Below are 13,820 nucleotides of genomic sequence, written 5' to 3'. Positions count from 1 at the left end.
ATGGCCTGGAGTCCATATAATATTAAAATTAGTTAAAGGAAATGGACACATTTAGTATGAAAATGAGACTCAGAGAGAGAACATGTGACTCTCTTCAAGAATCTGGTCTATGTAAAAATTATTCCAATTGTGCTGCTTGAATCTTGAGGAAAGAACCAGGAGTAACACACAGAAATTATGAAAATGTAAATTGAGACTTGATATGATAAAGAACTTTCTTTTTTTACAATTTTTTTATTTTGTTTTACCAGAACACAAATACAAAATAGAGAAAAGAAACAAAAACATATCATAAACTTGAAACTTAAATATAAAGTAACAGAGAAGAAAAAAGCCTGTCATGTGCATAGCAGAACATAGGAGAGGATTCAAAATATGTAATGATAAATTTTCATTTCAAGAAAGCTTGTATGATAAATAATACACCTTGTGTTGAGAATTGTCCATCTTTTTTTGCTTCCTTGTGGAACTTTCTAACTATTAAAGCTGGCCAAAAGTTAAGTGGGTTGCCTTGAGAAGCAAAGACTTTCTCAAAGGCTAGATGACTATTACAGAGGGGGTGCCTTTTGGCTACAGAATATGCTTCGTAAGCACTGAGTACACTTCCACCTCTGCAATTCCTCGATTCTTAAGATTTTAATTCTAACTGCAGCTAATCTAATGGAAGGTTTACTAAAAACTACTAGGTGATCATAAGCCATAGCAGCCAGGAGAGAATATTCCACAGTGGCCAATCCTAAAATAAGAATATCTGTGCAGCACAATCATTGTAGGGGATAATTTTGTCCCCTATGAGAAACTCAGCCAGCAATTTAGGAGTAATAGCTGAGGAGTAACCAAAATCCACCAGAGATGGGTTATTGTGGAAAAAGTATATGGATGTATGCAGACAAGAGTCCCAGAAGACCTCTTGGTACCAACCCCAGGTTCCCCATCTGACTGTAGGTTGATGATGAGCGATATGAAGAGAGTCACTCAAAGTGCTGGGGCATCTGTTAATCCCTCAAGGATGAACTCCTTCACCTCTGAGCCATTCTCTGTAAACTACTTTGGGGATCTGAGTGATTTGCCTAGGAGAAGAAAAAAATCAAGAAAACCAATCATGGCAGTTTATCAACCCCACACTAGTCTTTCTCTTCTCTTTCATAGCCCTGATCCCACAGTTGGTTGGCTCAACCATACTTTAATAGCTGTACTAGAATCCTTGCCAACTTGTCCTTGAACCTGTCATTCAAACCATGGCTTATGCCCAAAATACACCTTTTCTGGTCCTATTAATGGCTTACTGAATAAGTTCCATAACTATGTTAACTGAGTCTTTGAATATTTTATGTTATCTTCTCTTACCCTGAATGGCCTAAAGCAATCCATTTACTCTTTCTCTGCTTACTGCTCAACTCCACCTTCGAAAATACACTATTTTAAAGTTTGTTTGGTTTTTTTTGTCTATTCCCTAAGATTTCCTTTGCCACTTGATTCATTCTCTATCTTAGTAGAGAAATCTGTCATCTCTCTTGGTCTCCCTCCACCACTCCACACACTGAACCCTTTTCATTATCCCATGTTTATTTTTCATTTGCCTCTATTTCAGAGAACGTGGCAGGAGATTTCCTTGCCAAGGTTAACCATTCCACTTCTATTCATTGTCAAATTCTCTCCTCTCTTCTCCAGTATTAACAACAGCCAGCATTTCTACAGCACCATAATGTTTACAAGTGCTTTCAAAATATTAGTTCATCTTATCCTCACTGAAACCTAAAAAGTAGATGCTATTTTAGCCCCACTTTCCAAAGTAGAAAAATGAGACCAACAAAATTTGCACAGCATCACACACTCAGTGAACATCTGAGGCATTACTTGAACTCTGCTCTTTCTGAGTACAGGTATGCTTTATCCACTGTGTCATCTCCAAGTATCATCTCAGTCATTCCCGCTACTTACTTTATTTTCATTCTTTCCTTTTCCATTTCATATTTGAAGGTCATCAGAAATAACGTGTGTACTCCCACATCTTTAAAAAATAAAGCATCTTCCTGAAGAAAATATGTCTTCCAAATAATTGCTATGCTCACATTCCTAATGCGTAGATCTTCCTTGTCACTCTGATGTTCCACTGGATACCTTTTGCTTCTAAAATTAAAAAAAAAAATCTGTGCTTGGAATTTAAAGCCCTTCCCCATCCCTCTTTAATCTGTCTTTCCAGAAGCATTTCACATTTTGTCCATTCATGTATTTCACGTTGCAGACAGTGTGATCTGCAGTCCAGGACATCCAAGATCCGCCACGTTCTACCTATATGCCTTTGTGCAAGTTTCCCCTACACCTCATTTTATCACCTTAACATTTCCTTTGGAAGGAGAAAACACCTAGGAAATTTGGATGATAACAGCCCCTTACCTCAAAAGAGTTGTTTTGAGCATCAAATAAGATTAAAAGCCAAAATTTCTTTTCAAAGCATTAAATGCTAAATAATTGCTATCTCTTATCATCATCTATTTGGTCAGTCCTGGGGAATATTATGAAAAATACCTCCAAACCTATGATTTTGAATCCTATCCCTCCTCTCATGAAGACAGTAGTATTCTATATTTTTTGTAGCAATCAGGCTGATAACAAGACTCCAAGTGACAGGACTGTTGTCATCAGTGAGAAAACTAAAGCAGAGAAGAGCCAAGAGGTTTTGCAGGAGAAATTTTTTCCCAATGTCTGTTACTATATATTAAAGTTCTCCAGGGCATTGTTTGTTATTCCCAGCCATTGTTGCTACATGGATCTTGGTGTCAGTATGGTCATTAAATGAAGTGAAAAAGAAAGAACTGTTTCTGATCTAATTAATGAGTAAATAATGAATGTCTAAACAACAACAGATTTGTTCTATGGACATTAGGCAAAATATACTGAGTAAAATTATTTCTGTGGCCCATTATGAGGGCCTGAGAGTTGGATTTATTAATAATTTGAGGACAGGCACTCTTAGTGGACAATAGTTCCTCTGAGGAACCCTAGAGCTCATTCTGCTCCTCTGCAAAACACATGGAAGCCCATCCAAATCTGTGAGGAGTCATCTTTCATTGCTTAAGGAACTAATTGGTGTATTCAGCTGTTGTTTTCAAAGCTTCTCCATTATAAACATAAAATGTCTGTTTTTGAACATATTCAGACATTTTCAGATATACTCAGAAAATGTATCTGTTTTCTTTGAATATTTTATGTTATATTCTCTTACCCTAATTGGCCATGAAATGAAACCCATTACCTCTCTAGACATGTATCTGATGGAGCCACCCCACAGACAACTGGAAAGCTGACAGAAGATGATATCATTTCCTCAGGCCTCAGTAAAAGTGGCTTACATATAATATATTTTAAATTTATTTTATTCTTTGAAAAAGCTTGTCTGTTTATAGAGAGGAGAATGTAACAGGTATTGGGAGATTTGTAAGTAATGAGAGTGAGACCAAAAAAAAACTAAAGAATAAAAAGAAACAATGAATGATTAAAATGCACAGAAAAAAACATAAGGAATCTCAGAAGGGGACACAGATAAGCAGGACAGTTTTACTGTTTTTTTTAAAGTTAATAAACATTGAAGAAATGCACATAAAAATAATTAACACTTATCATATGCAATCATCTTTTTCCGTTCTTTGTATGTTGAAAGTTTTCTGTTCATTAATGTTTAAGTTAATCATAAAAATAAAATTAATAAAAAGAACAAGTAAATGTCTGTCCACTTATGTTCCATGTAGCCATCCCCCAAATATGTTAGTTATGGGCTGTGTTCTAGTTGAAAGAATAGCATACCTTTCTTTATCCAGCCTACAACATGTTTCAAGGTGCTTCCTAATCTGGCAACTTGAATATCACAGAGAGCCTTTGCACCTACTGAAAACAGTCTTCACACTCTCTCATCATGCCTTAGGATGATACATGAATCAATTCTAAATCCAGTGATGTCTAACTCCACTTGTTCCTGCTGGAGTGTCATCAGATGAACAGGCATCCCAGTTCTCTTCCTTGTAGACTGTGCTATTCAACATCATTGATTTCTATAGCTCTTTCTTAACATCTAAGTTTGAGCATTCAACTCCAGTATCAGACATTCTCAGAGGTGGTTGAAGCTTTTAACTCTGAGGCTGAACTCTGGATCTCCTCTACCATGCCATAGGTCTTTGGTCTGAATCCTCCCTCAAGAATTGGGATTCATACATTTGAAGTACCCTCCACTTCTACAGTGTCTTCCTCTTATTGGATATCTCCTCCCAGAGCCACCATTTAAAGAAGTCTTCTGTGTCAGCCATGGTTTTATTCCTTTCTGAGCTTCATGTCAGGCTTTTTCTACCATGCTCCAGAACTGGTTACATTTACCCCTCCTCCCCCACATTTCTATGTCAGCTTAATTTGATTTGTTTTCTTCCCTCATTACAAACCAAACTTTTTAAAGTTAGAAACTATCTCTTTTTATGCTTGTATTAGTATTTCACATGGTGAATACAGTACCTAGCAAGTAGTAGGTTCTTTTTTTAAAAAAACTTGCCTTCTTATTTAATATTTTTAGTTTTCAGCATTGATTTCCACAATATTTTTAATTACAAATTTTCTCCCCACTTCTACCCTCCCTCCCACTCCAAGATGGCATATATTCTGATTTCTCCATTCCCCACTCAGCCCTCCCTTGTGTCACCCCACTCCCCCTCCATCCCCTTTTCCCTTACTTTCTTGTAGGGCAAGATAGATGTTTATGCCTCATTGACTGTATATCTTATTTCCCAGTTGCATGAAAAACAACTATTTTTTGAACATCTGCTTTTAAAACAATGAGTCCCAAATTCTCTCCACTCTTCCCTCCCCCTCACCCTCCTAAAGAAGCAAGCAATTCAACATACTTCACACATGTATCATTATGTAAAACCCTTCCACAATACTCATGTTGTGAAAGACTAACTATATTTTGCTCCCTCCTATCTACTCCCCATTTATTCAATTTTCTGCCTTGACCCTGTCCCTTTTTGAAAATGTTTGCTTTTGATTACCTCCTCCCCCTATCTGCCCTCCCTTCTATCATCCCCCCTTTTTACCCCCTTCCTCCTTCTTTCCTGTGGGGTAAGATACCCAACTGAATGTGTATGTTATTCCCTCCTCAAGTCAAATCCGATGAAAGCAAGATTCACTCATTCCCACTCACCTGCACCCTCTTCCCTTCCAATGAATTGCTTTTTCTTGCCACTTTTATGTGACATAATTTACCACATTCTCTCTCTCCCTTTTTACCTGTCAAAATATATTCCTCTCTCATCCCTTAATTTGATTTTATTGTTTTAGATATCATCCCTTCATATTCAACTCACCCTGTGTCCTCTCTGTATATATATATATATATATATATATATATATATATACCCACATATACATACCCACATACACATATATATATATACCCACACACACATATATGTATATATATGTGTGTGTGTGTGTGTGTGTGTGTATTCCCTTCAGCTACCCTAATACTTAGTTCTCATGAATTATACACATCATCTTTCCATGTAGGAATGTAAACAAAACAGTTCAACTTTAGTAAGTCCTTTATGATTTCTCTTTCTTGCTTCTCTTGATTCTTGTGTTTGAAAGTCAAATTTTCTATTCAGCTCTGGTCTTTTCACTGAGAAAGCTTGAAAGTCTTCTATTTTATTGAAAATTCATATTTTGCCTTGGAGAATTATAGTCGGTTTTTCTGGGTAGGTTACTTTTGATTTTGATCCTAGCTCCTTTGACCTCCAGAATATCATATTCCAAGCCCTTCAATCCCTGCTAGATCTTGTGTTATCCTGATTGTGTTTCCACAATACTCAAATTGTTTCTTTCTGGCTGCTTGTGGTATTTTCTGCTTGATCTAGGAGCTCTGGAATTTGGCAACAATATTCCTAGAAGTTTTCTTTTTGGGATGCTTTTCAGGAGGCAAACGGTGGATTCTTTCAATTTCTATTTTACCCTCTGGCTCTAGAATATCAGAGCAGTTCTCCTTGATAATTTCTTGAAAGATGATATCTAGGGTCCTTTTTTGATCATGGCTTTCAGGTAGTTCAACAATTTTTAAATTATCTCTCCTGGATCAATTTTCCAGGTCAGTGTTTTTTTCCCAATGAGATATTTCATATTGTCTTCCATTTTTTGGTTCCTTTGCTTCTGTTTTATAGTATCTTGATTTCTCATAAAGTCACTAGCTTCCACTTGCTCCAATCTAATTTTTAAAGTAGTATTTTCTTCAGTGGTCCTTTGGACCTCCCTTTCCATTTGGCTAATTCTGCCTTTCAAGGCATTCTTCTCTTAATTGGTTTTTGGAGTGCTTTTGCCATTTGAGTTATTTTTTTAAGGTGTTATTTTCTCCAGTATTTTTGGGTCTCCTTTAGCAAGTAATTGACTTGTTTTTCATGGTTTTCTCACATCACTCTCATTTCTCTTCCCAATTTTTCCTCTACTTGTCTAACTTGCTTTTCCAAATCCTTTTAGAGCTCTTCCATGGCCTGAGACCAATTCATATTTTTCTTGAAGGCTTTTTATGTAGGCTCTTTGACTTTCTTGACTTCTCCTGACTGTATGTTTTGGTCTTCTTTATCACCAAAGAAAGATTCCAAAGTCTGAATATGAATCTGAGACCATTTTTGCTGCCTGTTCATGTTCCCAGCCAACTACTTGACCCTTGAGTTTTTTGTCAGGGTACAACTGCTTGTAGAGTAGAGAGTACTTTGTCCAAAGATTGAAGGGCTGTGCTGCTATTTTCAGAGCTACTTCTACAAAGCAAGCTCTGCCAAACCAGCTCTCCTCCCTCCCCCAAGAACTGCCAACCAGGATTGTGGCCCAGATCAGACAGGGCAAAGCAGGCTTTGCACTCCTGCTCTAATCAATGCCCAATTCCTCCCACCAGGTGGGCCTGGGGATGGAGGCAACTGCAGGTGTAGCTCTGGAAGCAGCCTCAGAGCTTCACCACCTCTGCTGCCCCCAGGGTGGTGGCCAACTGGGAAATCCTTTCATTCTGTCCCAGCAGCTTTTCCCACTAACCTTCTTTGCTATATTTAGCATTTGTGGATTGAGAAGTCTGGTAACTGCCACAACTCACTGATTCAGGGTGCTATGCCTGTTTTGCCTGGCTCCAGGTCTGGTTGGCCCTGGTGCTACCCATTCTGTGTTCTGCTCTGCTCTGCTACAAGTTGCATGCAATAGACCCTTCCCCATGACTATCCAGGCTGTCCTGGGCTGGAGCCCTGCTTCCCTTTATTATTTCGTGGGTTCTGCAGCTCTAGAATTTGTTCAGAGCCTTTTTTATATGTTTTGGGAGGGACCTGGTGTAGAGCTTAGGCAAGTCCCTGCTTTCCAGCTGCCATCTATGTAGTAGGTTCTTAATAAATGTTTGCTGACTGACAAAGGCCATCTAATTTTGTCCGTACTCATTCAATAAATCTTTTTGCATTATGAGGAAGATGATGAAGATAGAATCAGATATGGAGAACTGTTCTCATACAAGTATGGTGAGAAGAGGTTATTGCTATTCCTTTAGGTTTGCTCACTGAATAATAAGCTGAGGAGCTTGAAATGTCTCAATACATAAGTGGAAGATTTGAATCTCATTACTGAAAACAGAAGAATAGAGGACCCACAGAAAAGTCCAATGTCTTTATTACTACATACCCACCTAGCTTAGTTAGGACTTTTACTTACACATTTAAAAAACATATAAATGGCATGTATAATGGTAGGAGAATGGTGTTGGAGTGAAGACCTAGGTTGACCTACTGTTTCTAACTGGTTGTGTAGTCATGGGCAATGAACTTCAATTGTTAGAGCCCCAGGCAGTATAAAAATATAAGTTATAAGCATATCTCAGATCTTTCCCAGTAGAGGGAAATGTCATACTGGATGTACCCCTATTACAAAGAAATAAAGGTTGCCAAACAAACAAAAAAAAGTTTCAGGAGAAAATTAACCATGTTTCCTGTAGCATTAAATGATTATTATCCCCAAGTAACTTTAGAGAAAGATTAGTTTATTCACATAAAGCCATATAATGAGCAAGCCCAATAGGTACATGGGCAATTTCTGGGATTCTCCATCCTGCCTCTATTTATTGTGACAGCTGACCTGAAGGCTATTCAAAAAGATGAATTAAAGAATTTTGGAACTTCAGATATTATCCTGCACTAAGAGTTGGAATTATGAGAAAAGGTTCAAATTACCCAAATTCCTAAAAACTGCAGATCAGATTTGAACTGCAGATTCAGTCATTGGAAAGCTACAGTGGGGAGATGCTTCCAAGGCCAGGAAGAAAAGGGAAAATCCATCTTCTATATTCTGTGGAGACTCAATAGAGTGGGGGCCTTGGGGAGTTTGTGTGCTAGGAAAATATAAATGTAGAGAAAACAATTTATTATGTATACTCTGTAAGGATAAGCCTAATGATGACTTTACCCCCTGGAAATTTTAGTGAAGCAATATTGACATCTTTATTTCTCAGGCTATATATGTGCATCAGGATGACCATGATATCACTTTCTCAGTAGCCATGGATCGGCTTGAAGAAATAATAAATACAGGAGGATTCCTGTTCCACAAACTATGAAAATTGCTGTGGGGTAGAAATCACAGACGAAGAAATCTTATTGGTAGATTTCAGCAAGACAGATCCTCAAGAAGCTAATGAAGATGAATAAGAAGAGTAGTAAGATGACAAAATGGTAGGAGAAAGATATTGAATCATGCAGTATACAAAGACAGTTCTCTGAGTTAATTCTCAGAGCAGAGAGATCTGTAAGTGAATGAAAGTCACAAAAAAGTGATAGACTACGTTGGAAGTACAGAAGTTAAAACTGAAGAAGTTGTTACTGTGAATGGAGGAATTCAGAAAGCCATAAATGTTGGAACCAATAGCCAAACTAGTAGTTATGCTAAATGTCATGGTGGACATGAAATAGGAGATCTTATAGAAAGCCACATTTAAATCTTAGGTGAAGAAATAATCTCAAGTGAAATTCTGTCTTCCACAGGTAAGGTTTTCAATCTCCTTTAATTCCAGTGTTTTCCTCCTATTAACTATTTATGATGCATCCTGTATATAGCTTGTTTGTATATATTGTTTGTTTTCCCTACCATTAGACTTTAAGTTGCTTGAGAGTGGGGCCTGTCTTTTGCTTCTTTTTGTATCCCCAGTGCTTAGCACAGTGACTGGCATATAATATGCACATAATAAGTGTTTATTGGTTAATCAATTGATAAAGTAAAAAGAATAAACCACTAGAGGAAAAATTCCTTATTTGATAAAAACTGCTGGCAAAACCACAAAATAGTCTGGCAGAAACTAGGATTAGATAAACACACTAAACCATATTCCATTAAGTGTATTGTCATTTAGTTATTTTCAGTCATGTCTGACTCTTTGTGACCCCTCTTAGAATTTTCTTTGAAAATGTAATGGAGTGGATTTCCATTTCCTACTCCATTTCATTTAGTAAATGAGGAAACTGAGCAAAACAGGGTTAGGTTATTTGCCCAGGGTTGCAGCAAATAGGGTTGTCACTTGCCCAGCTTTTCACAGCTGGTAAATGTCAGGAAGATGAGTCTTATTGACTCCAGGACTGGCACTCTATCCACTGCATCACCTAGTTATCTTTAAGTGGATAAATGACATTAATATCAAAGCTAATACCAAAATAAATAGAAGAGAAGCAGATCAAATACCTCTCACAGTTATGGGTATGAGGTGTATTCTTAAGCAAACAAGAGTAGATAACTTTGATTACATAAAGCTGAGAGGCTTCGGCACTGACAAAATTAATGCATCTATGATAAGAAGGCAGTAAGTTGAAAGGGAAAAAATTTTTGTATCAAATTGGTCTAATGAGAAATTGGTGTCCAAGATTATATATCTCTCTGTGTGTAACATATATATGTGTGTGTGTGTGTGTGTGTGTGTGTGTATACATATAGATATGTATATATATACATATCTATATGTATACATATAAATACATATATACTCATATACACATATACATATAAAGTATATACACATACACAAATATGTATGTATACTTCTATGTAGATATATAATGGCTACTTCACAAAATAAGAGAAATATAAATCAAAACAACCTAGAGGCTTCACTTCACACCTAAAAATTGGCAAAGATAACCAAAAAAATCAATAGTTAACATTGGAAGGGCTGTGGGATAATGAGCACATTAATCCATTCTTGGCAGAAGTGTAAAATGGTACAGTAATTTTGGAAGATGATTTGGAATTATGCAAATAAAGTGACTAAAATTCCCATACCCTTTGAACCAGAAACTACCTTACTAGCCTCACACTCCCAAGGAAGCCATTGGCAAGAAGAGTCTATATACACCAAAATGTTTACTGCAGCACCTAAAAAGATAGCAAAGAATTGGAAACAAAGTAGATGTACATCAACTAGGAAATGACTAAAAGAATTATGGTGCTTGAATGAGTGGAATGTTACTATGCTGTAAGCAATGATGTATATGATGAATAGAGAGGATAGAATAAAATGGGTAGAATTTGTGAAGTGGCAAACTTAGACTTGATATCAGGGAAAAAAAATTCTAAGCCATTAGTACTAGACAAGTTAAATGGATGTCCTTAATGGCCGGTGGTTTTTCTTTCCTTGTAGGTCTTTAAACAGAGGCTGGATTCCTTATAGGGAATGTTAAGAGTGAAGATTTCTTTAGAGTATGAGTTAGAATATAAGACCTCTGAAATCTCTTCCAGTTCACAAATTTTCTTTTTTGATTATAATTCTAAATAATATGAATATATTATATTATAAATATGAATAAATAATATTTATTAAAGAAAATTTAGAAGAAGAAGCATAAAAAGTAGAAACTCAAACCCTAAGACTTTTTTATATCAAGGCAAATATAGGTGAATTAAGACCTTTTTTTTTCCATTGTATAAAAGGTTCAGATCTCATGGCATAATGGGTAGAGGGATAGCTTGTACTCACAGAAGTTAATAAGTGAACAGAAATTTATTAAGTTCTTACCATGTGTCAGTCACTATAAAAGGTCCTGTTTGTGACTGTATGACCATAACTAATATATTCAAACTCTCAGTTCCCTCACACAATTCTCTAAAAATATGTGGCAGGCAGAGTTTGCCAAAGCACATCATTAGAGGGAGTTGCCGTACTGGGAGTTTTATGCACCATCTATCTCTCCATTTGGTACCACCCTCCAAGTGCAAAAACTTGGGGGAGAATAATAGGTGATTTTTTACTGGACTTTTCAGCAAAGAAAGATCAGAAATTAGGTGATGATGAAACTACCCCCTACTCCCAACAAAGTCACTTAACAATAACTTGCCCAGTTTCCAATACAGGATGAATGGCACATCTATGATGGCTGGTGTATACAACATGTCATAACTTTCTGTGATTTAGGAATTTTGTTAAAGCTCTCTGAAAAGATGAATTGATACTTAAATTCAAAAGTATGCTCAATGGAGGATTAAAATAAAAAACATTCAGATTCCCCAAATTTCTTAGAATAATACATAGACAGATAGATAGATAGAAAGATAGATAGATAGATAGATAGATAGATAGATAGATAGATAGATAGATAGATCATAGAATCAGATACTGGAAGCCAATAAGGGGAGGCTTTTTCTACATTCAGAATGGAAGGGGAGAATTTGCCACCTATAATCCATGGATAATAAAGAATGTGTTGGCCAAGGAGAGGATGTACTTTAAAGATCATCTTGTGGAAGAAAAATACTTGAATACTTTTCTCCTTGATTAGGAAGTGCCTAATGAAGACTTTGTCTTCTCCATGATTTTTCTAAATGCACTACTGACTTCTTTATTCCTCAGACTATAGACCAGAGGGTTCAACATGGGGATGACCATGGTGTAGAATACTGAAGCCACTTTGTCTATGTCCATGGAATGCCTGGAGCTGGGTTGTAAGTACATGAAAACTACTGTCCCATAAAATATAGACACAGCTGTGAGATGGGAAGCACAGGTGGAGAAGGCTTTCTGGCGGCCCTCAGCTGAGTGCATCCTCAAAATGGCAATGAAAATTAAAAAGTAGGATTTCAAAATGAAAAAAGGGCAAAGAATACATTAAATCCTACAGCAAAGAAGACAACCAATTCTTTGATGTATGAAACAGAGTAGGTGAGAAGTAAGAGGGGTGGAATATCACAGAAAAAATGATGAATCACATTGGAACTGCAAAATTGGAGGCTGAAGGTGTTTCCTGTGTGAATAGAGGCAAAAAGAAAACCACAGATATGGGAACTAATGGCCAGACAAGCACACACACTGGATGTCATGGTGGTGGTATAATGTAGGGGCTTACACACAGCAACCTGGCGGTCATAGGCCATAGCAGCCAAGAGATAACTTTCAACTGTGGCAAAGTACACAAAGAAGTACATTTGTGCAACACATCCACCATAGGAGATGCTTTTGTCTCCCGGGAAGAATCCAGCCATCACTTTAGGTGTAATAGCTGAAGAGTAGCCTAAATCTGTCAGAGAGAGGTTACTGAGGAAAAAGTACATGGGTGTGTGGAGGTGGGAGTCCCAAAATATCAGGAATACCAATCCGAGGTTCCCAACCATGGCGGTGAGGTAGATGATAGTGAATATTGTGAAGAGGGGGACCTGAAGTTCAGGGGCATCTGTTATTCCCACAAGGATGAATTCTTTCACCTCTGAACAATTCACCATAAATTCTTTGTAGGGAGTTGGAGCATTGACCTAGAACAAGAGAAACACAAAAACACAGAATAAATCATAGTATTTATCATTTTTTGCAATGGTAATAGAATCATTTTGCATAAAGTGAAACTACAAAATTTTGTTACATAAAAATTAGTTTTTTGATATCTAATAAATACACATCATACTGATCTTTCACTTATGATTTTTTCAGCACATCTAAGTTCCTTTATATTCATTAAGATCATTACTAAACAGGTATTCAACCTCCACAACTTTCATGACCTCCATCTTTACTCAGCAGCAGTCATATTGTAGCTATGCTATTGAATTGATCATCCCTCCAACTCCATGACACAGAACTCTGAAATTCCTTCCTCCTTAAGCACATCCTCTTATCTTTCCATTGCATATTCTACTTCAGCATCCTCTGCCTAGATATACTCTTTACCATAAATACTAGTTCCTATTTACCTACCATTTTTCCAAGTTTATTTTCCCTACTTTGGCCTTGTCTTTCCCCTTCACAGAATTCACCCCATGATTGATCGCTTCAGTGATGCCTCCTCAGCTGCCCAAGAATTCCTTGCTCCCACATCCTTTCTCCAGGCACTCCAAACCAAGATTATGCTCACCATATACCTTTAATGGTCCCACAAATGTGGGGCTCATCAGGGCCCAAAATGCTGCTGAATGCATTCTCTATAAAAATGTCTTATTATCTTGTAATTCTGCCCCCCTGGGCCAAAGAAATACAGCTATTATTCCCCAATTAGCTCTCTATCCAGTTTCCTGTATCACTTTCTTCCCCTTCCATCAACAGAAAGTAATGTCATCACTCTTGTATTCTCTCTTTTTTCTACTGCACACTCCAAACCCCTCTTGATTATTCCTGTTCCCACCTGTTTTCCTCTATTTTAGAGGAAGTGATGGATCTTCTCACTACCAAGGTTAATCACTGTGTGTGTGTTCTTCATCTTATCTCATCCTATCTCCTCTAAAGGTATTAATAGGTAGGATTTATATAGCATCATTAGTATAGGAAAGTGATTTATTAATATTATCTCAATTGATCC

The 13,820-nt window shown here is 37.0% G+C and overlaps 1 pseudogene; it reads right to left on the bottom strand.

Moving 5' to 3' along the window:
* Positions 1-11,812: 11,812 nt before the first annotated feature.
* LOC118853770 lies at positions 11,813-12,753 on the bottom strand (annotated as a pseudogene).
* Positions 12,754-13,820: the final 1,067 nt, after the last annotated feature.

The sequence above is a fragment of the Trichosurus vulpecula genome, chromosome 6 (genome assembly GCF_011100635.1).
Source record: "Trichosurus vulpecula isolate mTriVul1 chromosome 6, mTriVul1.pri, whole genome shotgun sequence".
Taxonomy (NCBI): domain Eukaryota; kingdom Metazoa; phylum Chordata; class Mammalia; order Diprotodontia; family Phalangeridae; genus Trichosurus; species Trichosurus vulpecula.
This window is presented reverse-complemented; position numbering and strand designations above follow the sequence as displayed.